The sequence below is a fragment of the Triturus cristatus genome, chromosome 3_2 (assembly GCF_964204655.1).
Source record: "Triturus cristatus chromosome 3_2, aTriCri1.1, whole genome shotgun sequence".
NCBI lineage: Eukaryota > Metazoa > Chordata > Amphibia > Caudata > Salamandridae > Triturus > Triturus cristatus.
This window is the reverse complement of record NC_140584.1, coordinates 918,761,064-918,785,120: the sequence shown is the minus strand read 5'-3', so window position 1 is coordinate 918,785,120 and position 24,057 is coordinate 918,761,064. Positions and strand designations below refer to the sequence as shown.

At 46.5% G+C, this 24,057-nt stretch overlaps 1 long non-coding RNA gene and 4 other non-coding genes across 5 annotated transcripts in view; all 5 read left to right on the top strand.

Annotated features, from left to right (window-relative positions):
* Positions 1–24,057, top strand: part of LOC146858744 (uncharacterized) — a 350,319-nt gene that overhangs the window by 128,700 nt on the left and 197,562 nt on the right. The window lies entirely within an intron of this gene.
* LOC146858784 (small nucleolar RNA U3) lies at positions 2,709–2,926 on the top strand. Its single transcript, XR_014980481.1, has one exon. It is a non-coding gene; the product is annotated as a small nucleolar RNA U3 (small nucleolar RNA).
* Positions 7,685–7,902, top strand: LOC146858783 (small nucleolar RNA U3). Its single transcript, XR_014980473.1, has one exon. It is a non-coding gene; the product is annotated as a small nucleolar RNA U3 (small nucleolar RNA).
* On the top strand, positions 12,661–12,878 carry LOC146858782 (small nucleolar RNA U3). Its single transcript, XR_014980472.1, has one exon. It is a non-coding gene; the product is annotated as a small nucleolar RNA U3 (small nucleolar RNA).
* LOC146858781 (small nucleolar RNA U3) lies at positions 23,322–23,539 on the top strand. The gene has a single exon (XR_014980464.1). It is a non-coding gene; the product is annotated as a small nucleolar RNA U3 (small nucleolar RNA).

Here is a 24,057-nt window from a genome sequence, read left to right as displayed (position 1 = left end):
TGGATTGCCAACATGCCCTAAAGCCAGGGAAACAATGTGGCTGGGTTGGCGGTATAACATGAATTGGTGAAGTTGGTGGTCTGACGGCAGGCCGGGTGAGTGCCTCCAATCTTCACCTCATCTTGTCTTTGTAAAGGTTGGGCGTAGCCCGACGTCCCTCCCAGCCATGGATCGCATTATTAATCAAAAACGAAAAAATGACCCTAAATTGTGGTAGCCTTCTAGCCTGCCGCAAGAGGCCATGTGGACCGTTTCTGGTCCCCTTCCTTCATTTTTGCTCTTGCCTTCAAATTTAACCTAGCATGGCGAAGCAAGGCTTTAGTTAGTGGCTTAGACCACAGCGGCAGGTTTTAAGACTATATCTTATCTGCTGAGAGCTTGGCCAGGTGGCGGTAAAAAATGCTGCTGTGATGTCCTCCTGTGCCATTGGGACAGATTAGCATAGCGTTATAAAAAGTTTCGTCTTGATATGTAATGAAAGAAGAAGTTGGAAATAGTGTTTGTAGGTGTCACAAAGTTGTTGCAGAAAATTCCTGATCTGAACAGGAAGGGAACGGACAGAGTTGCGTTTGTGGAACAGCTAGCTGCTATAAATAAATGTTCCTTTCTTCATTTGAGGAAGGGCTGGAAGACGGAAACAAACACTGAAATGTTCCGTTCCTATTCTGATGAATATTAGGATCAAAACTGTCCCGACAAGTATTGATTCCCCAGTGAGCGAAATCCTCTGTACAAGAAACATAAACCGTATTTTGGATACTTCCGTAGTGCAGAGTTGCCTAAAGGTTGTAGGGCCTGGAAAAGCTGCATACGTTGAAACCGGGTGGTAAGACGAGGTGTTGTTCATGTCAACGCTTTCTTGGATCGCCAGGCATTCAGAGTTCATCTCAAAGTGATCATTTCCGTTAAATTCCGTTGCGACTGGATACCCCGCGGGGTCATTAGCGCGCTCTGTAAACACTGATTGATAGGTCTTGCGGGAGGTCTTTCACGACGTGTGACCCCTGGTCGAATGCCATCGTCTTGTTAGACTCTTAGATGTGAACTGGGGAAGAGTACCTTTGTTCGGGAGACTGAAGACATTTCATTGCCATACATATGGTCTGTGGTGCAACTTTTTAAAATGTAAAGGTCGTTGGTTGCTACACCTTCCGCGGCTCATTTATGAGTCCTTGCGTCACTTTTGCGCTGCCGGTGCGTCACTTTTTGTGACGCACCAGCGGCGTAAAAATGGGACCTTGTTGCACCATATTTACAAAGTGACGCATCTAGGTAGATGCGTCACTTTGTAAACCCCTGCGCTATATTATACCTGCGTCAGGTATAATGTAAGCAGGGTGGGCGGTCCCACGTAAGTAAGCATTGTAGAAGTGACGCAGTGAAATCTATGAGATTTCACTGCGCCACTTCTAGGGTGCAAATGCGTCAATATTACGCCTGCCTCACAGCAGGCGTAAGACTGACGCAGGCCCTTTCACATGGGGCTTGCCCCATGTGAAAGGACACATTGCTGGAGTTGCGTCACTTTTGTGACACACTCCAGCAATGCGTCACTTTTGCGCCTACAGATACGTCAGAAATACTGACGTATCTGTAACTCCTTGCGACATGATGCGTCATACTGTAAATATGACGCATCCATCACTTCGCAAGAAGGGCGCACTGAGAAGTGACGCATCGCTGCTTTCACGCAGCGATGCGTCACTTCTCATAAATGAGGCCCTCTGTTTCCACGCCTGCAACCTTGCCTGGTCGCTTCTCATGCACTAGCCATCAGTGTCACTCTTTCGGCAGATTGACAGTTCATAAGCTGGATCAAATATTCTGATTGAAAAGCGTCTTCTTGCTCAGTCTTGTGGAACCTGCAGTTTTGTGAAGAGTTTTCCCAATTTTCCCTCGTGTAAAGCATTGCAGTAATCAAAACGAGTGCAAATGACGCTTTGCCTCTGAACATGTGAATCGCTTTTCAGATAGGAAGTGGAACATCTCGCAAAGATATTTTAGGATGAAACTTCCAGAAAAATCCCAGTCTTGGCTCGAGCATCAAAATCAAGGCTTTGAGAATAGTTCCTAGGCCACCTACAGTTTTGGCACCGTATGATGTGGAATCAGAGCGCGGGTGCGGCTTTGCTTCGACAGAGTAAGTGCTCTGGTGATTCTGTCTGATCTGTAGTAAAACACATTCTTCGCGCAGTCTGACTATGCACAGCCATCTTGAAACGGGAAAGGTGCTCATTTAGTGCAGTGCAGAAAACTGTGGAAGTAACGCTGGATTGTCTTTGCTGTGAGTTTGGTTCTCTTCATTTTTCAATAAGTACAAATGTGTTTGTTGCTGTGAGCGAAAGCACGAAACAAAACTATGCCTACGCTCTGTTTACCTGTTTGAAAATTAAACTTTCACACTGTAAGTCCTCTGTCTGTTTCGGGAGCAGCGAGCAGGGAATCCGTGAGTGTCAGGAAAAGGCAGGCTGAATGTGATTGGTTGCTGATTTCGATTATGCAGATTTTTAAATTAGTGCGTCACCGAGGATCTATTGAGAATGCTTTACTGTGAAGAAAGCGTCTGCCCGTGCATCTTTAGATTGTTATTTTTATGGTGTTATATATCTATATGTTTTTGTTGGAGTTGATGATGCCGAACGTTTGCTTACCGTACCTAAGAAGGGTTTCTACTTTTTCTGTGCGTGTGAGCTGCAGACATATGGGTTAAGACTATACTTTCAGGGATCATTTCTATAGTTCTTAACTGAGGAAATGTGTTCGAAAGTGTCTGGTCTTCGCTAACCACGAGGAACATTTGTAGTGTTCCCTTCTGAGCGCGAAGCGAGTGAACAGTGTTGCATTTATGCAGCTGCTGTTTGCTATTGATGACCGTTCCTCTCTCCCTTACAGGAGAGCTGGAGGAAGGAAACACAAACTGAGTGGTTAGCCCCTTATTATAGTATAAGAAAGTTCAATGTAGTCGGTTCTGTATTTCGGATCCTTGTTGCTGGCTTTGTTAATTAGTGGGTTTATGCACGTGGGGTGAAAACGTTTCAATTTTCCTGCACTTGGTTTTGGGGCAGGTGTTTAATCGAAAAGTATGTCTTCTCTTTAATTTGGTACATTTGATTTTCAAACGCGCAAGGAGGATTTTTCAAATGGACCCTGGACAGATTTATCAAACCTTTCACGCAATGCAGCTAGACAACTTGCCGGGCTGCCATGCCTGAAAAGGAGAGGGCAGAATACATAGAAAGAGGACAAAACGGGGAGAAATAAAGCTATTTCTCCTCGTGGCGCCTCTGTTGGGAAAGCGTACACTGTTGACGCAGTCCCCGGTTTATTACTCTCAGTAAATCTGGGAATGCGTAGAAAAGCATGGGTGGATGGAAACACCCACTCTCCACCCATTTAACGCATTCTCGGCGCAGAGTAACGCAAAGCAGCGAGTTGCCGCTGCCTTGCGTTTTTCGGGATCATAGGTCTCGCAGACATTTTCCAGGGGGCCAAAAAGTTTGGCCTGTCATGTGACCCAAGGCCGCATTGATGCCAGCAGGGTGGCAGATGTTGTCCATGTATAATAGCAACCCAGGCCGCACAGACGGTGAACATAACAAGTGACTTACCTCCTGGTTCACTATTTCCATTGCAGGGTTGGAGGAAGCATGAATGTTTTTAAATACTTCTCAATGCACTGATATACTGAGGCGAAACGCTTCCGCATGTTGAAGGAATGCACTTTTTAAAAGATTTTTTTTTAGAGACTTTCACATTTCTTTCCCGTTTTTTTGCAAGATGTTTTTAAAAAAGAATGTGTTCCTTAAGTTCAGTGGTGCAGGACACCTTCACTTCTTTTCTTTTACTTTAGTTAATAAGTTAGTTTAATTGTAAATAAATGCTTGGCCCTTTAATTTCCATCTTTCGGACTATTAGTGCTCCATCAGGTAAACAGCAGCCCGGTGCTGCTGTACACCAGGGAGCCGCATGTAAAGGTCAGGAGAGCTGCTTGCGGCCCCTGGGCCATACTTTGAGTATCACTGCTCTAGATTTACTAAGCCATGCAAAGCCACTCAAGGTGGCCTTCCGCGTCTTAGTAAATCTTAGTGAAGCCCTGGCGTTGCCTAACGCTGTTTTGCATGTCGCAATGACAACACAAGAGCTTCATAAATCTGGGCCCATTCTGTATGGGCTATCTTTAGAGCTTAGACTTCTGCCAGGCAATTAGTGCTGCACAATGATTTATCGCTGTGCCAAATTGACTGTTGCAAGGGGCTTTCTAATGCTTTTTAGGCTTTTTAGACTAAAACCAAGAGTAACACCATGGTCACAGGTCCAAAAACGTACAAGGCCACAGCGGATCTTAGACTGGTGCGGATGAAGAACGCCTTCTTGGGCATTTGCTACGTTTGTGTGCTGGCACTGCCGTGGCAGAAATTTGCGTAACCGTAAAGGCTTGCGTCTGTTTACTTACCGTCACAAAAGCCCTTCTTGGCATCGCAAAACAGTGCATCTCCCCACGAGCGCTAGCACACCCGTTAGTGTATCAAGGGCTTGGTGTCTTAGACTATTGGAATTTTGCAAGATTTATTTGAGAGGGTGAAGTTGCAGCGATCAAATAATGGTGGGAATGAGCCACCTGCTCTAACGTTCTAGCGAATGTCATTATTGTGGCGTTCCCCTGTTTAATTTAGAGAATTGCTACATCATTGACCGGAAAGTTGAGATATCATTATAGCCGTTCTGCCTCGTCTATCACATTGGTTAAATTCTCTGTTCCCCTCGCTTTTGTCAATATCTCGACCAAGAGATCATTTAATGATAATTGTAGCCCCCCGTAATGTTGTCATATGGAATATTAGAACGCTGGGAACTTGAGAGCTATATGGAGATAATGGGAATGTCAGCTACTGGTAAACTGTATTTTTTTTTTTTTAAACCCTGCGCTTTGAAAGTTCTAAAGCTGTGATGCGTAGAACCGCAGATGACACCCTTTTGGATTGCCAACATGCCCTAAAGCCAGGGAAACAATGTGGCTGGGTTGGCGGTATAACATGAATTGGTGAAGTTGGTGGTCTGACGGCAGGCCGGGTGAGTGCCTCCAATCTTCACCTCATCTTGTCTTTGTAAAGGTTGGGCGTAGCCCGACGTCCCTCCCAGCCATGGATCGCATTATTAATCAAAAACGAAAAAATGACCCTAAATTGTGGTAGCCTTCTAGCCTGCCGCAAGAGGCCATGTGGACCGTTTCTGGTCCCCTTCCTTCATTTTTGCTCTTGCCTTCAAATTTAACCTAGCATGGCGAAGCAAGGCTTTAGTTAGTGGCTTAGACCACAGCGGCAGGTTTTAAGACTATATCTTATCTGCTGAGAGCTTGGCCAGGTGGCGGTAAAAAATGCTGCTGTGATGTCCTCCTGTGCCATTGGGACAGATTAGCATAGCGTTATAAAAAGTTTCGTCTTGATATGTAATGAAAGAAGAAGTTGGAAATAGTGTTTGTAGGTGTCACAAAGTTGTTGCAGAAAATTCCTGATCTGAACAGGAAGGGAACGGACAGAGTTGCGTTTGTGGAACAGCTAGCTGCTATAAATAAATGTTCCTTTCTTCATTTGAGGAAGGGCTGGAAGACGGAAAGAAACACTGAAATGTTCCGTTCCTATTCTGATGAATATTAGGATCAAAACTGTCCCGACAAGTATTGATTCCCCAGTGAGCGAAATCCTCTGTACAAGAAACATAAACCGTATTTTGGATACTTCCGTAGTGCAGAGTTGCCTAAAGGTTGTAGGGCCTGGAAAAGCTGCATACGTTGAAACCGGGTGGTAAGACGAGGTGTTGTTCATGTCAACGCTTTCTTGGATCGCCAGGCATTCAGAGTTCATCTCAAAGTGATCATTTCCATTAAAATCCGTTGCGACTGGATACCCCGCGGGGTCATTAGCGCGCTCTGTAAACACTGATTGATAGGTCTTGCGGGAGGTCTTTCACGACGTGTGACCCCTGGTCGAATGCCATCGTCTTGTTAGACTCTTAGATGTGAACTGGGGAAGAGTACCTTTGTTCGGGAGACTGAAGACATTACATTGCCATACATATGGTCTGTGGTGCAACTTTTTAAAATGTAAAGGTCGTTGGTTGCTACACCTTCCGCGGCTCATTTATGAGTCCTTGCGTCACTTTTGCGCTGCCGGTGCGTCACTTTTTGTTACGCACCAGCGGCGTAAAAATGGGACCTTGTTGCACCATATTTACAAAGTGACGCATCTAGGTAGATGCGTCACTTTGTAAACCCCTGCGCTATATTATACCTGCGTCAGGTATAATGTAAGCAGGGTGGGCGGTCCCACGTAAGTAAGCATTGTAGAAGTGACGCAGTGAAATCTATGAGATTTCACTGCGCCACTTCTAGGGTGCAAATGCGTCAATATTACGCCTGCCTCACAGCAGGCGTAAGACTGACGCAGGCCCTTTCACATGGGGCTTGCCCCATGTGAAAGGACACATTGCTGGAGTTGCGTCACTTTTGTGACACACTCCAGCAATGCGTCACTTTTGCGCCTACAGATACGTCAGAAATACTGACGTATCTGTAACTCCTTGCGACATGATGCGTCATACTGTAAATATGACGCATCCATCACTTCGCAAGAAGGGCGCACTGAGAAGTGACGCATCGCTGCTTTCACGCAGCGATGCATCACTTCTCATAAATGAGGCCCTCTGTTTCCACGCCTGCAACCTTGCCTGGTCGCTTCTCATGCACTAGCCATCAGTCTCACTCTTTCGGCAGATTGACAGTTCATAAGCTGGATCAAATATTCTGATTGAAAAGCGTCTTCTTGCTCAGTCTTGTGGAACCTGCAGTTTTGTGAAGAGTTTTCCCAATTTTCCCTCGTGTAAAGCATTGCAGTAATCAAAACGAGTGCAAATGACGCTTTGCCTCTGAACATGTGAATCGCTTTTCAGATAGGAAGTGGAACATCTCGCAAAGATATTTTAGGATGAAACTTCCAGAAAAATCCCAGTCTTGGCTCGAGCATCAAAATCAAGGCTTTGAGAATAGTTCCTAGGCCACCTACAGTTTTGGCACCGTATGATGTGGAATCAGAGCGCGGGTGCGGCTTTGCTTCGACAGAGTAAGTGCTCTGGTGATTCTGTCTGATCTGTAGTAAAACACATTCTTCGCGCAGTCTGACTATGCACAGCCATCTTGAAACGGTAAAGGTGCTCATTTAGTGCAGTGCAGAAAACTGTGGAAGTAACGCTGGATTGTCTTTGCTGTGAGTTTGGTTCTCTTCATTTTTCAATAAGTACAAATGTGTTTGTTGCTGTGAGCGAAAGCACGAAACAAAACTATGCCTACGCTCTGTTTACCTGTTTGAAAATTAAACTTTCACACTGTTAAGTCCTCTGTCTGTTTCGGGAGCAGCGAGCAGGGAATCCGTGAGTGTCAGGAAAAGGCAGGCTGAATGTGATTGGTTGCTGATTTCGATTATGCAGATTTTTAAATTAGTGCGTCACCGAGGATCTATTGAGAATGCTTTACTGTGAAGAAAGCGTCTGCCCGTGCATCTTTAGATTGTTATTTTTATGGTGTTATACATCTATATGTTTTTGTTGGAGTTGATGATGCCGAACGTTTGCTTACCGTACCTAAGAAGGGTTTCTACTTTTTCTGTGCGTGTGAGCTGCAGTCACATGGGTTAAGACTATACTTTCAGGGATCATTTCTATAGTTCTTAACTGAGGAAATGTGTTCGAAAGTGTCTGGTCTTCGCTAACCACGAGGAAGATTTGTAGTGTTCCCTTCTGAGCGCGAAGCGAGTGAACAGTGTTGCATTTATGCAGCTGCTGTTTGCTATTGATGACCGTTCCTCTCTTCCTTACAGGAGAGCTGGAGGAAGGAAACACAAACTGAGTGGTTAGCCCCTTATTATAGTATAAGAAAGTTCAATGTAGTCGGTTTTGTATTTCGGATCCTTGTTGCTGGCTTTGTTTATTAGTGGGTTTATGCACGTGGGGTGAAAACGTTTCAATTTTCCTGCACTTGGTTTTGGGGCAGGTGTTTAATCGCAAAGTATGTCTTCTCTTTAAATTGGTACATTTGATTTTCAAACGCGCAAGGAGGATTTTTCAAATGGACCCTGGACAGATTTATCAAACCTTTCATGCAATGCAGCTAGACAACTTGCCGGGCTGCCATGCCTGAAAAGGAGAGGGCAGAATACATAGAAAGAGGACAAAACGGGGAGAAATAAAGCTATTTCTCCTCGTGGCGCCTCTGTTGGGAAAGCGTACACTGTTGACGCAGTCCCCGGTTTATTACTCTCAGTAAATCTGGGAATGCGTAGAAAAGCATGGGTGGATGGAAACACCCACTCTCCACCCATTTAACGCATTCTCGGCGCAGAGTAACGCAAAGCAGCGAGTTGCCGCTGCCTTGCGTTTTTCGGGATCATAGGTCTCGCAGACATTTTCCAGGGGGCCAAAAATTTTGGCCTGTCATGTGACCCACGGCCGCATTGATGCCAGCAGGGTGGCAGATGTTGTCCATGTATAATAGCAACCCAGGCCGCACAGACGGTGAACATAACAAGTGACTTACCTCCTGGTTCACTATTTCCATTGCAGGGTTGGAGGAAGCATGAATGTTTTTAAATACTTCTCAATGCACTGATATACTGAGGCGAAACGCTTCCGCATGTTGAAGGAATGCACTTTTTAAAAGATTTTTTTTTAGAGACTTTCACATTTCTTTCCCGTTTTTTTGCAAGATGTTTTTAAAAAAGAATGTGTTCCTTAAGTTCAGTGGTGCAGGACACCTTCACTTCTTTTCTTTTACTTTAGTTAATAAGTTAGTTTAATTGTAAATAAATGCTTGGCCCTTTAATTTCCATCTTTCGGACTATTAGTGCTCCATCAGGTAAACAGCAGCCCGGTGCTGCTGTACACCAGGGAGCCGCATGTAAAGGTCAGGAGAGCTGCTTGCGGCCCCTGGGCCATACTTTGAGTATCACTGCTCTAGATTTACTAAGCCATGCAAAGCCACTCAAGGTGGCCTTCCGCGTCTTAGTAAATCTTAGTGAAGCCCTGGCGTTGCCTAACGCTGTTTTGCATGTCGCAATGACAACACAAGAGCTTCATAAATCTGGGCCCATTCTGTATGGGCTATCTTTAGAGCTTAGACTTCTGCCAGGCAATTAGTGCTGCACAATGATTTATCGCTGTGCCAAATTGACTGTTGCAAGGGGCTTTCTAATGCTTTTTAGGCTTTTTAGACTAAAACCAAGAGTAACACCATGGTCACAGGTCCAAAAACGTACAAGGCCACAGCGGATCTTAGACTGGTGCGGATGAAGAACGCCTTCTTGGGCATTTGCTACGTTTGTGTGCTGGCACTGCCGTGGCAGAAATTTGCGTAACCGTAAAGGCTTGCGTCTGTTTACTTACCGTCACAAAAGCCCTTCTTGGCATCGCAAAACAGTGCATCTCCCCACGAGCGCTAGCACACCCGTTAGTGTATCAAGGGCTTGGTGTCTTAGACTATTGGAATTTTGCAAGATTTATTTGAGAGGGTGAAGTTGCAGCGATCAAATAATGGTGGGAATGAGCCACCTGCTCTAACGTTCTAGCGAATGTCATTATTGTGGCGTTCCCCTGTTTAATTTAGAGAATTGCTACATCATTGACCGGAAAGTTGAGATATCATTATAGCCGTTCTGCCTCGTCTATCACATTGGTTAAATTCTCTGTTCCCCTCGCTTTTGTCAATATCTCGACCAAGAGATCATTTAATGATAATTGTAGCCCCCCGTAATGTTGTCATATGGAATATTAGAACGCTGGGAACTTGAGAGCTATATGGAGATAATGGGAATGTCAGCTACTGGTAAACTGTATTTTTTTTTTTTTAAACCCTGCGCTTTGAAAGTTCTAAAGCTGTGATGCGTAGAACCGCAGATGACACCCTTTTGGATTGCCAACATGCCCTAAAGCCAGGGAAACAATGTGGCTGGGTTGGCGGTATAACATGAATTGGTGAAGTTGGTGGTCTGACGGCAGGCCGGGTGAGTGCCTCCAATCTTCACCTCATCTTGTCTTTGTAAAGGTTGGGCGTAGCCCGACGTCCCTCCCAGCCATGGATCGCATTATTAATCAAAAACGAAAAAATGACCCTAAATTGTGGTAGCCTTCTAGCCTGCCGCAAGAGGCCATGTGGACCGTTTCTGGTCCCCTTCCTTCATTTTTGCTCTTGCCTTCAAATTTAACCTAGCATGGCGAAGCAAGGCTTTAGTTAGTGGCTTAGACCACAGCGGCAGGTTTTAAGACTATATCTTATCTGCTGAGAGCTTGGCCAGGTGGCGGTAAAAAATGCTGCTGTGATGTCCTCCTGTGCCATTGGGACAGATTAGCATAGCGTTATAAAAAGTTTCGTCTTGATATGTAATGAAAGAAGAAGTTGGAAATAGTGTTTGTAGGTGTCACAAAGTTGTTGCAGAAAATTCCTGATCTGAACAGGAAGGGAACGGACAGAGTTGCGTTTGTGGAACAGCTAGCTGCTATAAATAAATGTTCCTTTCTTCATTTGAGGAAGGGCTGGAAGACGGAAAGAAACACTGAAATGTTCCGTTCCTATTCTGATGAATATTAGGATCAAAACTGTCCCGACAAGTATTGATTCCCCAGTGAGCGAAATCCTCTGTACAAGAAACATAAACCGTATTTTGGATACTTCCGTAGTGCAGAGTTGCCTAAAGGTTGTAGGGCCTGGAAAAGCTGCATACGTTGAAACCGGGTGGTAAGACGAGGTGTTGTTCATGTCAACGCTTTCTTGGATCGCCAGGCATTCAGAGTTCATCTCAAAGTGATCATTTCCATTAAAATCCGTTGCGACTGGATACCCCGCGGGGTCATTAGCGCGCTCTGTAAACACTGATTGATAGGTCTTGCGGGAGGTCTTTCACGACGTGTGACCCCTGGTCGAATGCCATCGTCTTGTTAGACTCTTAGATGTGAACTGGGGAAGAGTACCTTTGTTCGGGAGACTGAAGACATTACATTGCCATACATATGGTCTGTGGTGCAACTTTTTAAAATGTAAAGGTCGTTGGTTGCTACACCTTCCGCGGCTCATTTATGAGTCCTTGCGTCACTTTTGCGCTGCCGGTGCGTCACTTTTTGTTACGCACCAGCGGCGTAAAAATGGGACCTTGTTGCACCATATTTACAAAGTGACGCATCTAGGTAGATGCGTCACTTTGTAAACCCCTGCGCTATATTATACCTGCGTCAGGTATAATGTAAGCAGGGTGGGCGGTCCCACGTAAGTAAGCATTGTAGAAGTGACGCAGTGAAATCTATGAGATTTCACTGCGCCACTTCTAGGGTGCAAATGCGTCAATATTACGCCTGCCTCACAGCAGGCGTAAGACTGACGCAGGCCCTTTCACATGGGGCTTGCCCCATGTGAAAGGACACATTGCTGGAGTTGCGTCACTTTTGTGACACACTCCAGCAATGCGTCACTTTTGCGCCTACAGATACGTCAGAAATACTGACGTATCTGTAACTCCTTGCGACATGATGCGTCATACTGTAAATATGACGCATCCATCACTTCGCAAGAAGGGCGCACTGAGAAGTGACGCATCGCTGCTTTCACGCAGCGATGCATCACTTCTCATAAATGAGGCCCTCTGTTTCCACGCCTGCAACCTTGCCTGGTCGCTTCTCATGCACTAGCCATCAGTCTCACTCTTTCGGCAGATTGACAGTTCATAAGCTGGATCAAATATTCTGATTGAAAAGCGTCTTCTTGCTCAGTCTTGTGGAACCTGCAGTTTTGTGAAGAGTTTTCCCAATTTTCCCTCGTGTAAAGCATTGCAGTAATCAAAACGAGTGCAAATGACGCTTTGCCTCTGAACATGTGAATCGCTTTTCAGATAGGAAGTGGAACATCTCGCAAAGATATTTTAGGATGAAACTTCCAGAAAAATCCCAGTCTTGGCTCGAGCATCAAAATCAAGGCTTTGAGAATAGTTCCTAGGCCACCTACAGTTTTGGCACCGTATGATGTGGAATCAGAGCGCGGGTGCGGCTTTGCTTCGACAGAGTAAGTGCTCTGGTGATTCTGTCTGATCTGTAGTAAAACACATTCTTCGCGCAGTCTGACTATGCACAGCCATCTTGAAACGGTAAAGGTGCTCATTTAGTGCAGTGCAGAAAACTGTGGAAGTAACGCTGGATTGTCTTTGCTGTGAGTTTGGTTCTCTTCATTTTTCAATAAGTACAAATGTGTTTGTTGCTGTGAGCGAAAGCACGAAACAAAACTATGCCTACGCTCTGTTTACCTGTTTGAAAATTAAACTTTCACACTGTTAAGTCCTCTGTCTGTTTCGGGAGCAGCGAGCAGGGAATCCGTGAGTGTCAGGAAAAGGCAGGCTGAATGTGATTGGTTGCTGATTTCGATTATGCAGATTTTTAAATTAGTGCGTCACCGAGGATCTATTGAGAATGCTTTACTGTGAAGAAAGCGTCTGCCCGTGCATCTTTAGATTGTTATTTTTATGGTGTTATACATCTATATGTTTTTGTTGGAGTTGATGATGCCGAACGTTTGCTTACCGTACCTAAGAAGGGTTTCTACTTTTTCTGTGCGTGTGAGCTGCAGTCACATGGGTTAAGACTATACTTTCAGGGATCATTTCTATAGTTCTTAACTGAGGAAATGTGTTCGAAAGTGTCTGGTCTTCGCTAACCACGAGGAAGATTTGTAGTGTTCCCTTCTGAGCGCGAAGCGAGTGAACAGTGTTGCATTTATGCAGCTGCTGTTTGCTATTGATGACCGTTCCTCTCTTCCTTACAGGAGAGCTGGAGGAAGGAAACACAAACTGAGTGGTTAGCCCCTTATTATAGTATAAGAAAGTTCAATGTAGTCGGTTTTGTATTTCGGATCCTTGTTGCTGGCTTTGTTTATTAGTGGGTTTATGCACGTGGGGTGAAAACGTTTCAATTTTCCTGCACTTGGTTTTGGGGCAGGTGTTTAATCGCAAAGTATGTCTTCTCTTTAAATTGGTACATTTGATTTTCAAACGCGCAAGGAGGATTTTTCAAATGGACCCTGGACAGATTTATCAAACCTTTCATGCAATGCAGCTAGACAACTTGCCGGGCTGCCATGCCTGAAAAGGAGAGGGCAGAATACATAGAAAGAGGACAAAACGGGGAGAAATAAAGCTATTTCTCCTCGTGGCGCCTCTGTTGGGAAAGCGTACACTGTTGACGCAGTCCCCGGTTTATTACTCTCAGTAAATCTGGGAATGCGTAGAAAAGCATGGGTGGATGGAAACACCCACTCTCCACCCATTTAACGCATTCTCGGCGCAGAGTAACGCAAAGCAGCGAGTTGCCGCTGCCTTGCGTTTTTCGGGATCATAGGTCTCGCAGACATTTTCCAGGGGGCCAAAAATTTTGGCCTGTCATGTGACCCACGGCCGCATTGATGCCAGCAGGGTGGCAGATGTTGTCCATGTATAATAGCAACCCAGGCCGCACAGACGGTGAACATAACAAGTGACTTACCTCCTGGTTCACTATTTGCATTGCAGGGTTGGAGGAAGCATGAATGTTTTTAAATACTTCTCAATGCACTGATATACTGAGGCGAAACGCTTCCGCATGTTGAAGGAATGCACTTTTTAAAAGATTTTTTTTAGAGACTTTCACATTTCTTTCCCGTTTTTTTGCAAGATGTTTTTAAAAAAGAATGTGTTCCTTAAGTTCAGTGGTGCAGGACACCTTCACTTCTTTTCTTTTACTTTAGTTAATAAGTTAGTTTAATTGTAAATAAATGCTTGGCCCTTTAATTTCCATCTTTCGGACTATTAGTGCTCCATCAGGTAAACAGCAGCCCGGTGCTGCTGTACACCAGGGAGCCGCATGTAAAGGTCAGGAGAGCTGCTTGCGGCCCCTGGGCCATACTTTGAGTATCACTGCTCTAGATTTACTAAGCCATGCAAAGCCACTCAAGGTGGCCTTCCGCGTCTTAGTAAATCTTAGTGAAGCCCTGGCGTTGCCTAACGCTGTTTTGCATGTCGCAATGACAACACAAGAGCTTCATAAATCTGGGCCCATTCTGTATGGGCTATCTTTAGAGCTTAGACTTCTGCCAGGCAATTAGTGCTGCACAATGATTTATCGCTGTGCCAAATTGACTGTTGCAAGGGGCTTTCTAATGCTTTTTAGGCTTTTTAGACTAAAACCAAGAGTAACACCATGGTCACAGGTCCAAAAACGTACAAGGCCACAGCGGATCTTAGACTGGTGCGGATGAAGAACGCCTTCTTGGGCATTTGCTACGTTTTTGTGCTGGCACTGCCGTGGCAGAAATTTGCGTAACCGTAAAGGCTTGCGTCTGTTTACTTACCGTCACAAAAGCCCTTCTTGGCATCGCAAAACAGTGCATCTCCCCACGAGCGCTAGCACACCCGTTAGTGTATCAAGGGCTTGGTGTCTTAGACTATTGGAATTTTGCAAGATTTATTTGAGAGGGTGAAGTTGCAGCGATCAAATAATGGTGGGAATGAGCCACCTGCTCTAACGTTCTAGCGAATGTCATTATTGTGGCGTTCCCCTGTTTAATTTAGAGAATTGCTACATCATTGACCGGAAAGTTGAGATATCATTATAGCCGTTCTGCCTCGTCTATCACATTGGTTAAATTCTCTGTTCCCCTCGCTTTTGTCAATATCTCGACCAAGAGATCATTTAATGATAATTGTAGCCCCCCGTAATGTTGTCATATGGAATATTAGAACGCTGGGAACTTGAGAGCTATATGGAGATAATGGGAATGTCAGCTACTGGTAAACTGTATTTTTTTTTTTTTAAACCCTGCGCTTTGAAAGTTCTAAAGCTGTGATGCGTAGAACCGCAGATGACACCCTTTTGGATTGCCAACATGCCCTAAAGCCAGGGAAACAATGTGGCTGGGTTGGCGGTATAACATGAATTGGTGAAGTTGGTGGTCTGACGGCAGGCCGGGTGAGTGCCTCCAATCTTCACCTCATCTTGTCTTTGTAAAGGTTGGGCGTAGCCCGACGTCCCTCCCAGCCATGGATCGCATTATTAATCAAAAACGAAAAAATGACCCTAAATTGTGGTAGCCTTCTAGCCTGCCGCAAGAGGCCATGTGGACCGTTTCTGGTCCCCTTCCTTCATTTTTGCTCTTGCCTTCAAATTTAACCTAGCATGGCGAAGCAAGGCTTTAGTTAGTGGCTTAGACCACAGCGGCAGGTTTTAAGACTATATCTTATCTGCTGAGAGCTTGGCCAGGTGGCGGTAAAAAATGCTGCTGTGATGTCCTCCTGTGCCATTGGGACAGATTAGCATAGCGTTATAAAAAGTTTCGTCTTGATATGTAATGAAAGAAGAAGTTGGAAATAGTGTTTGTAGGTGTCACAAAGTTGTTGCAGAAAATTCCTGATCTGAACAGGAAGGGAACGGACAGAGTTGCGTTTGTGGAACAGCTAGCTGCTATAAATAAATGTTCCTTTCTTCATTTGAGGAAGGGCTGGAAGACGGAAACAAACACTGAAATGTTCCGTTCCTATTCTGATGAATATTAGGATCAAAACTGTCCCGACAAGTATTGATTCCCCAGTGAGCGAAATCCTCTGTACAAGAAACATAAACCGTATTTTGGATACTTCCGTAGTGCAGAGTTGCCTAAAGGTTGTAGGGCCTGGAAAAGCTGCATACGTTGAAACCGGGTGGTAAGACGAGGTGTTGTTCATGTCAACGCTTTCTTGGATCGCCAGGCATTCAGAGTTCATCTCAAAGTGATCATTTCCGTTAAATTCCGTTGCGACTGGATACCCCGCGGGGTCATTAGCGCGCTCTGTAAACACTGATTGATAGGTCTTGCGGGAGGTCTTTCACGACGTGTGACCCCTGGTCGAATGCCATCGTCTTGTTAGACTCTTAGATGTGAACTGGGGAAGAGTACCTTTGTTCGGGAGACTGAAGACATTTCATTGCCATACATATGGTCTGTGGTGCAACTTTTTAAAATGTAAAGGTCGTTGGTTGCTACACCTTCCGCGGCTCATTTATGAGTCCTTGTGTCACTTTTGCGCTGCCGGTGCGTCACTTTTTGTGACGCACCAGCGGCGTAAAAATAGGACCTTGTTGCACCATATTTACAAAGTGACGCATCTAGGTAGATGCGTCACTTTGTAAACCCCTGCGCTATATTATACCTGCGTCAGGTATAATGTAAGCAGGGTGGGCGGTCCCACGTAAGTAAGCATTGTAGAAGTGACGCAGTGAAATCTATGAGATTTCACTGCGCCACTTCTAGGGTGCAAATGCGTCAATATTACGCCTGCCTCACAGCAGGCGTAAGACTGACGCAGGCCCTTTCACATGGGGCTTGCCCCATGTGAAAGGACACATTGCTGGAGTTGCGTCACTTTTGTGACACACTCCAGCAATGCGTCACTTTTGCGCCTACAGATACGTCAGAAATACTGACGTATCTGTAACTCCTTGCGACATGATGCGTCATACTGTAAATATGACGCATCCATCATGTCGCAAGAAGGGCGCACTGAGAAGTGACGCATCGCTGCTTTCACGCAGCGATGCGTCACTTCTCATAAATGAGGCCCTCTGTTTCCACGCCTGCAACCTTGCCTGGTCGCTTCTCATGCACTAGCCATCAGTGTCACTCTTTCGGCAGATTGACAGTTCATAAGCTGGATCAAATATTCTGATTGAAAACCGTCTTCTTGCTCAGTCTTGTGGAACCTGCAGTTTTGTAAAGAGTTTTCCCAATTTTCCCTCGTGTAAAGCATTGCAGTAATCAAAACGAGTGCAAATGACGCTTTGCCTCTGAACATGTGAATCGCTTTTCAGATAGGAAGTGGAACATCTCGCAAAGATATTTTAGGATGAAACTTCCAGAAAAATCCCAGTCTTGGCTCGAGCATCAAAATCAAGGCTTTGAGAATAGTTCCTAGGCCACCTACAGTTTTGGCACCGTATGATGTGGAATCAGAGCGCGGGTGCGGCTTTGCTTCGACAGAGTAAGTGCTCTGGTGATTCTGTCTGATCTGTAGTAAAACACATTCTTCGCGCAGTCTGACTATGCACAGCCATCTTGAAACGGTAAAGGTGCTCATTTAGTGCAGTGCAGAAAACTGTGGAAGTAACGCTGGATTAAAAATTTGCGAACATTCGTGACAAGAATTTTCAATTCTATTAAGGACTACGGAGGCGAGGATTATGCTTCTCAATCTTTACTATAGAAGCTCACAGCAGCCAATGAAAACACAGAAATAAACCATGTGACAACCATAGAGTCTCTGCCATATAAGGACCTTGCCAGCCCATAGAGTCCTCTTTCTTTGGAACGATAGTTAAGTCCAAGCACGACCTGCTCTCGAGGATCACCGATAGCCAGGGCCGTCTCCAAACCAAGGAACTGTAAGCCCAACGGGGCCGAACGTCTTCCTGGATCCCGATCCAGACAACTTGCACGGGAGCGGAGCACCGAACGGTAGTCATCCAGTCACCGATCAACCATAATCCAGCTTACTTGCTGTCTGTTCCTGGAAGAAAGGAAAGGAAACACCCCATAAAAGCTGTTCCAGAGTGCTCAGTAAAGCCACCTCACAGTATGAGAAAAACGGGGGGGAAAACAGTACACAGAGAAATGCAAATCCGTAGCATAAGCAAACATCACATGATGAAATATAAGCATCATAACATTTCATGAGTACAGCATGATGAATAAGCAGCATTACATCAAACAATGTATATCTGTGGGTGGGATAATCCTCGCCTCCGTAGTCCTTAATAGAATTGAAAATTCTTGTCACGAATGTTCGCAAATTTTTAATTCTATGTCAGGACCGGAGGCTCCGATTATGCTTGTTCAAAGCTGATCCACCACCATTGACGCAATATTCACAATGGGTTTATAGTAAAACGTTTTGAAGGTACTCTCATTAGACCAGTCAGCTGTATTCATGATATCTACCAGGCTGACACCTGACGAATACGCTTTCGAAGCCATGGCTCCGCGTGCAGAATGCGCTCCAAATCTGGAGGTATCAACTCCCGCTTCGCCCATGAGCCAACGCATCCATCTAGATAAAGTGGCTGGAGTCACTGGGCGAAATGGTTTCTGCAGAGCGATAAGCAACTGCCCCTGCATATTAGTACGAAATTCTTCAGTACTTACCTCGTAATCCTTAATACACTGTACCACGCACAATTTAGGATTAGTGGGAAAACTTGGATACGTGACAGAAGTGGTGTTGCACTTGGTTCTCCTGGATAGAATGAAATGCACACCGTCCGGGGTAAATCTACGCCCTGCCAAATCCAGTGCCCGTACGTCAGACACCCGTTTGCAAGAAACCAAACATAGGAGCATAGTTAACTTGGCCGAAAGTTGTTTCCGAGATAAGAATCTGTTGGAAGGCCAGGCTTCAAGAAATTTAAGGACCACCGAGACATCCCAGAGGTAAGAATATTTTGGGCAAGGAGGTTTCACCATCCTGACTCCTCTCAGTAATTTACATACCAGAGGATGTTCCCCTATGGGTTTACCGTCTAAGGGGAGATGGCCCGCCGATATCGCGGACCGGAAGTTGTTGACCGTCCTGTACGCTAAACCAGAGGAAGCTAAGGAGGCAAGGAAGTTGACCACTAAAGAGACATGTGCCGAAGCGGGATCCACGTCCCGTTGAGCGCACCAATCACACCATCTTCTCCAAGATGAGGAGTATCTCTTATGGGTGTTGGCCGACCAGGCCTCTTTGATGAAGTTGCTAGCCTCGTGTGAAAGGCCCGGGACACTCCATCTGTCCCTGAAACCCGCCAAGCAACGAGTGGGAGCTGGCCCGATGCCACCAAGGGATGAGGATTCTGAAGAGGGTCCAGCAATAGGTTGTGCACTCGTGGAAGAAGAATCGGAATCGCACAACTCATGGCTAACACTACCGGAAACCATGCTTGAGCCCTCCACAAAGGGGTGATCAATATGAGTTCCGCGCGAAAGGTTCTGACTCGCGCTAGGACCCTGGGGATCATGAGAAACGGAGGGAATGCATAGCAGAGAGTCGTCGGCCATTCCTGTAGGAAGGCATCCGTGGCTATCGCCTCTGGATCCGGCCTCCAGCTGAAGAATTGGGGAACTTGCTTGTTCAGTCGAGATGCAAATAAGTCTATCAGGCAAGGACCCCAAAGTTGTGTCAGGCGTCGAAACACCGTGGGTAACAACCTCCAATCGCTGGAGTCCTGCAGATGGCGGGAATTCCAATCTGCTACCTGGTTGTTGGAGCCGGGAAGGTATTCTGCAACGACCGAAAGTCTGTTCTGCAGACAGAAATGCCAGAAATCCTTGGCGATCTCCGCCAACATCTTCGACCTGGTACCACCCAACTTGTTGACGTAGCGTACCGCTGATATATTGTCCATCCGGAGGAGGATACAGCAATCCGCTTTCTGCGGTGAGAGACATCTGATTGCAAAAGAACCGGCTAATAGCTCCAGGCAATTGATATGTAAGTGCAATTCCTCCGAAGACCAGCGACCACCCGTGGTCAATGTGTCGCAACGGGCTCCCCAACCCCATCGGCTGGCATCCGACTCGATTATCACATCCGGAGCCGCTCCAAAAAGCGCTCGGCCGTTCCAGGCCTCCATGTGATTCAACCACCAATCCATCTCCAGCCTCGCCTCTTCGGAGAGAGGGATCTGTTCTGAGTAGCTGAGACCTTTCCGGAGATGTCGGATCTTGAGCCGCTGGAGGGCCCGGTAGTGAAGGGGGCCCGGGAAGATCGCTTGGATGGAAGAAGACAGTAGGCCCACCACGCGGGCCAACGATCTCAGGGAAGTCGTTTGCTTGCGAAGGACAAGTCGCAGTTCCCTCTTGATTGACTTTATCTTTGTCATTGGAAGCAAGAGCTGGCATGATAGAGAGTTTATCAAGAACCCTAGGAACTCTATGGATTGCGAGGGAACCAACATCGACTTCTGTGGGTTGACGATGAAGCCCAAACTCTGCAGTAGATGTATCGCCCAGTAGAGATGTGTTTGGACCGTCTGAGGGGAGGACGCCAAAATTATTATGTCGTCCAGATATATTATGAGGCGGACTCCTCGAGCCCTGAGAGACTCCACTACCGGTCTCAGAAGCTTCGTGAAGCACCACGGTGCTGACGAGAGGCCGAATGGAAGGACTTTGTACTCGTAACAAACTGTCTCCCAGATAAACTGAAGAAACCTCCTGTGGGGGGGAAAAATGGGAATGGACAGATACGCGTCCTTGAGGTCCAATCGGACCATCCAGTCTCCTTCTTGGAGGAGATCGCGTAATAGATGGATGCCTTCCATCTTGAAATGCCTGTAAACAATCCAGGAGTTGAACTCTTTGAGGTTCAGCACTAATCTGGATCCGCCTCCTTTCTTGTCCACCAGAAAGACTGTGCTCAGGAACCCATGCGGGTGCACCGCGGAAGGCGCAATCGCGCCTTTCCGTAACAAGCAGTTGACTTCTTCCGTGATGAAAGCGCGATCTTGTTGGGAAAAAGACAGCGGGGGCGGGCGGAACTTTTGCGAAGGGGAGTTGTACATCTCTAACTTGTAACCCTGTACAGTCTGCAACACCCATGCATCTTGCGAAATTTCGCGCCATTTGTCTAGAAAAAGTGCCACCCTGCCCCCCAAAAGCACCTCCGAAAAAGGAATCAGGCTCACCTGAGTTTGCGGCATCATGCTGGTTGTTGGAGTTCCCTCCAAATCTGCCACCCTTGCGGAATCTGTTCCTTGAACGGCGGGAGGGGTAGAAATTGGAGGTATTGGCAGAATTGTCTTGGTAACCTCCTCTTTGCTGACCTCGCTGGGCGCCTTGATTGTAGCCCCGGCCGAACGAGCGCCCACGAAAGCGTCCGGCCCTGCCGAAAACCGGGCGGAAAGCCCGCTTCAAAGAACCTTGGGCCTTGTCCAGCCCACGGAAGGTGGCCACAAACTTCGTGAGTTCCTTTAAAAAAGGTTGGCCAAACAACAGACCTTGGGCCAGCGGACCTGATTCGGACGTGGCCAATTCAGCTAACCTGGGATCTAATTTCAGGAGGATGGATCGGCGCCGCTCCGTCGATAGCGCACAATTAGCATTGCCTAATTGGCACACTGCCCGTTGTGCCCAGCCAATCAGCTCATCCGGATTAATCAAAAGGGCCGACTCTTTGGCCCGAAAACCCATCTCCAGAATCTTCGTCAGGGGACCAATGACGTCCAGCAGTTTATCCTGGCAGGACCTCCAGGACCTATCTAGGCCTTTCTTGGGGTCTTTGGAATATTTTTTCAAATATGTCAACATTGACGGGTCCACTTCCGGGGTAGCCGCCACTTTGTCCGCCAGGTCCGGCCTAGGGCATTCCGACCTCAGCCGAGTTCGCACATCGGTATCAAATGCTTGGCGCAGATGCGACTGGACATAGTCCGCCACTTCTTGTGACGGCAACCAGGAAGAAGAATTAGGGTGGATAATATCCGCCGGCTCAAAGGTGAGAACCTTGGGTGACGAGGACGGGCCGGCATGCTTGTCCTTCCGTGCCTTTTTGGCTGGGCGAGGGGATTCCTCTTCGTCAGAAGTAGGGTCTGGGGAAGTATCGTGGCCATCATCCTCTTGCGAAATTTCAGTAATTGTAGCTTCCCTAGAAGCTGAGCGTTCTTGCTCCGCCATTGACTTGGCCAACTTTGCGAAATCAGCGGCGTGTGGGTTCGCCCTTCCTTTACCCCCAGATTTAGTGCGGGAGCCAGGTGCTGGCAGCCAACCTTGTTGCTGTGCATAAGAGCAAAGATGGCGTTTTAGGGGCCCCATCGCCCTCACCAAAGCCGTGTTTACTGACTGCTGGACACCCGCGTCCAATGCCTCAACGAGGTCATACTCCATCGACCCAGAGGGTTCCTCATCATAGTAGTAGTATTCCTCCTCATAGTACTCAGACATTATTTCAGCACGAGTGCAGTAGATGACCCTGGAGGAAATGATTGGCTTATTCACCAATTATTAGAGTTCTAATATGAATTCAGGGGGAGTGGTAACCCCGGGCAAGCCCTAATCAGACACCCACAGGTGACTTCTGTATAAGTTTAGAATGTGGAGGGAGAGGGCTTGCAACAAAACCCCACTCTAGGCAAAGCCTATGCACAATTTTACAGCCCCTGAGAAGGAATACACATCAAGGGCGTCAGAGGAGCAAAAACGAGCCGTTTAGGATCCAAAACGCTGCAATCCTGGGTCAGAAGCATGGAAAAACGCTGCTCCGGCGTTCGTTGAAGTCCCAATGAGGACAATATGGCCGCCGCGCATGCGCGCTGGCCGAGGCTCGTAAAAACTGAAAGGGGACTGCGCTTCAATCCGATGCGCGTCCCCGCTCCTCAATCTCCCGCTCCACTATAACCGGCAATGCGAGGGAACAAACCTCGCCGACACACACACGCACGAAGGCAAATTTAAATGGGAAGAGGGAAAAGCCGGTAGGCGCGTACAGCGCAACACGCAGAAACGAGGGACAGTCCCACAAGAAGAACGTCTAGCTCGCAATAGCGCGAACGTCTAGCTCGCAATAGCGCGTAAAACAACACAATGCCAACAACAACGCTTAGCGATAAAGGCAACTTGCGATCAACAGTTATGAAGAGAAAAGGTAAAATGCACTTAACTGGCTGCGGAGCAGCAAAGAAAGAGGACTCTATGGGCTGGCAAGGTCCTTATATGGCAGAGACTCTATGGTTGTCACATGGTTTATTTCTGTGTTTTCATTGGCTGCTGTGAGCTTCTATAGTAAAGATTGAGAAGCATAATCGGAGCCTCCGGTCCTGACATAGAATTGTCTTTGCTGTGAGTTTGGTTCTCTTCATTTTTCAATAAGTACAAATGTGTTTGTTGCTGTGAGCGAAAGCACGAAACAAAACTATGCCTACGCTCTGTTTACCTGTTTGAAAATTAAACTTTCACACTGTAAGTCCTCTGTCTGTTTCGGGAGCAGCGAGCAGGGAATCCGTGTGTGTCAGGAAAAGGCAGGCTGAATGTGATTGGTTGCTGATTTCGATTATGCAGATTTTTAAATTAGTGCGTCACCGAGGATCTATTGAGAATGCTTTACTGTGAAGAAAGCGTCTGCCCGTGCATCTTTAGATTGTTATTTTTATGGTGTTATACATCTATATGTTTTTGTTGGAGTTGATGATGCCGAACGTTTGCTTACCGTACCTAAGAAGGGTTTCTACTTTTTCTGTGCGTGTGAGCTGCAGTCACATGGGTTAAGACTATACTTTCAGGGATCATTTCTATAGTTCTTAACTGAGGAAATGTGTTCGAAAGTGTCTGGTCTTCGCTAACCACGAGGAAGATTTGTAGTGTTCCCTTCTGAGCGCGAAGCGAGTGAACAGTGTTGCATTTATGCAGCTGCTGTTTGCTATTGATGACCGTTCCTCTCTCCCTTACAGGAGAGCTGGAGGAAGGAAACACAAACTGAGTGGTTAGCCCCTTATTATAGTATAAGAAAGTTCAATGTAGTCGGTTCTGTATTTCGGATCCTTGTTGCTGGCTTTGTTTATTAGTGGGTTTATGCACGTGGGGTGAAAACGTTTCAATTTTCCTGCACTTGGTTTTGGGGCAGGTGTTTAATCGAAAAGTATGTCTTCTCTTTAATTTGGTACATTTGATTTTCAAACGCGCAAGGAGGATTTTTCAAATGGACCCTGGACAGATTTATCAAACCTTTCACGCAATGCAGCTAGACAACTTGCCGGGCTGCCATGCCTGAAAAGGAGAGGGCAGAATACATAGAAAGAGGACAAAACGGGGAGAAATAAAGCTATTTCTCCTCGTGGTGCCTCTGTTGGGAAAGCGTACACTGTTGACGCAGTCCCCGGTTTATTACTCTCAGTAAATCTGGGAATGCGTAGAAAAGCATGGGTGGATGGAAACACCCACTCTCCACCCATTTAACGCATTCTCGGCGCAGAGTAACGCAAAGCAGCGAGTTGCCGCTGCCT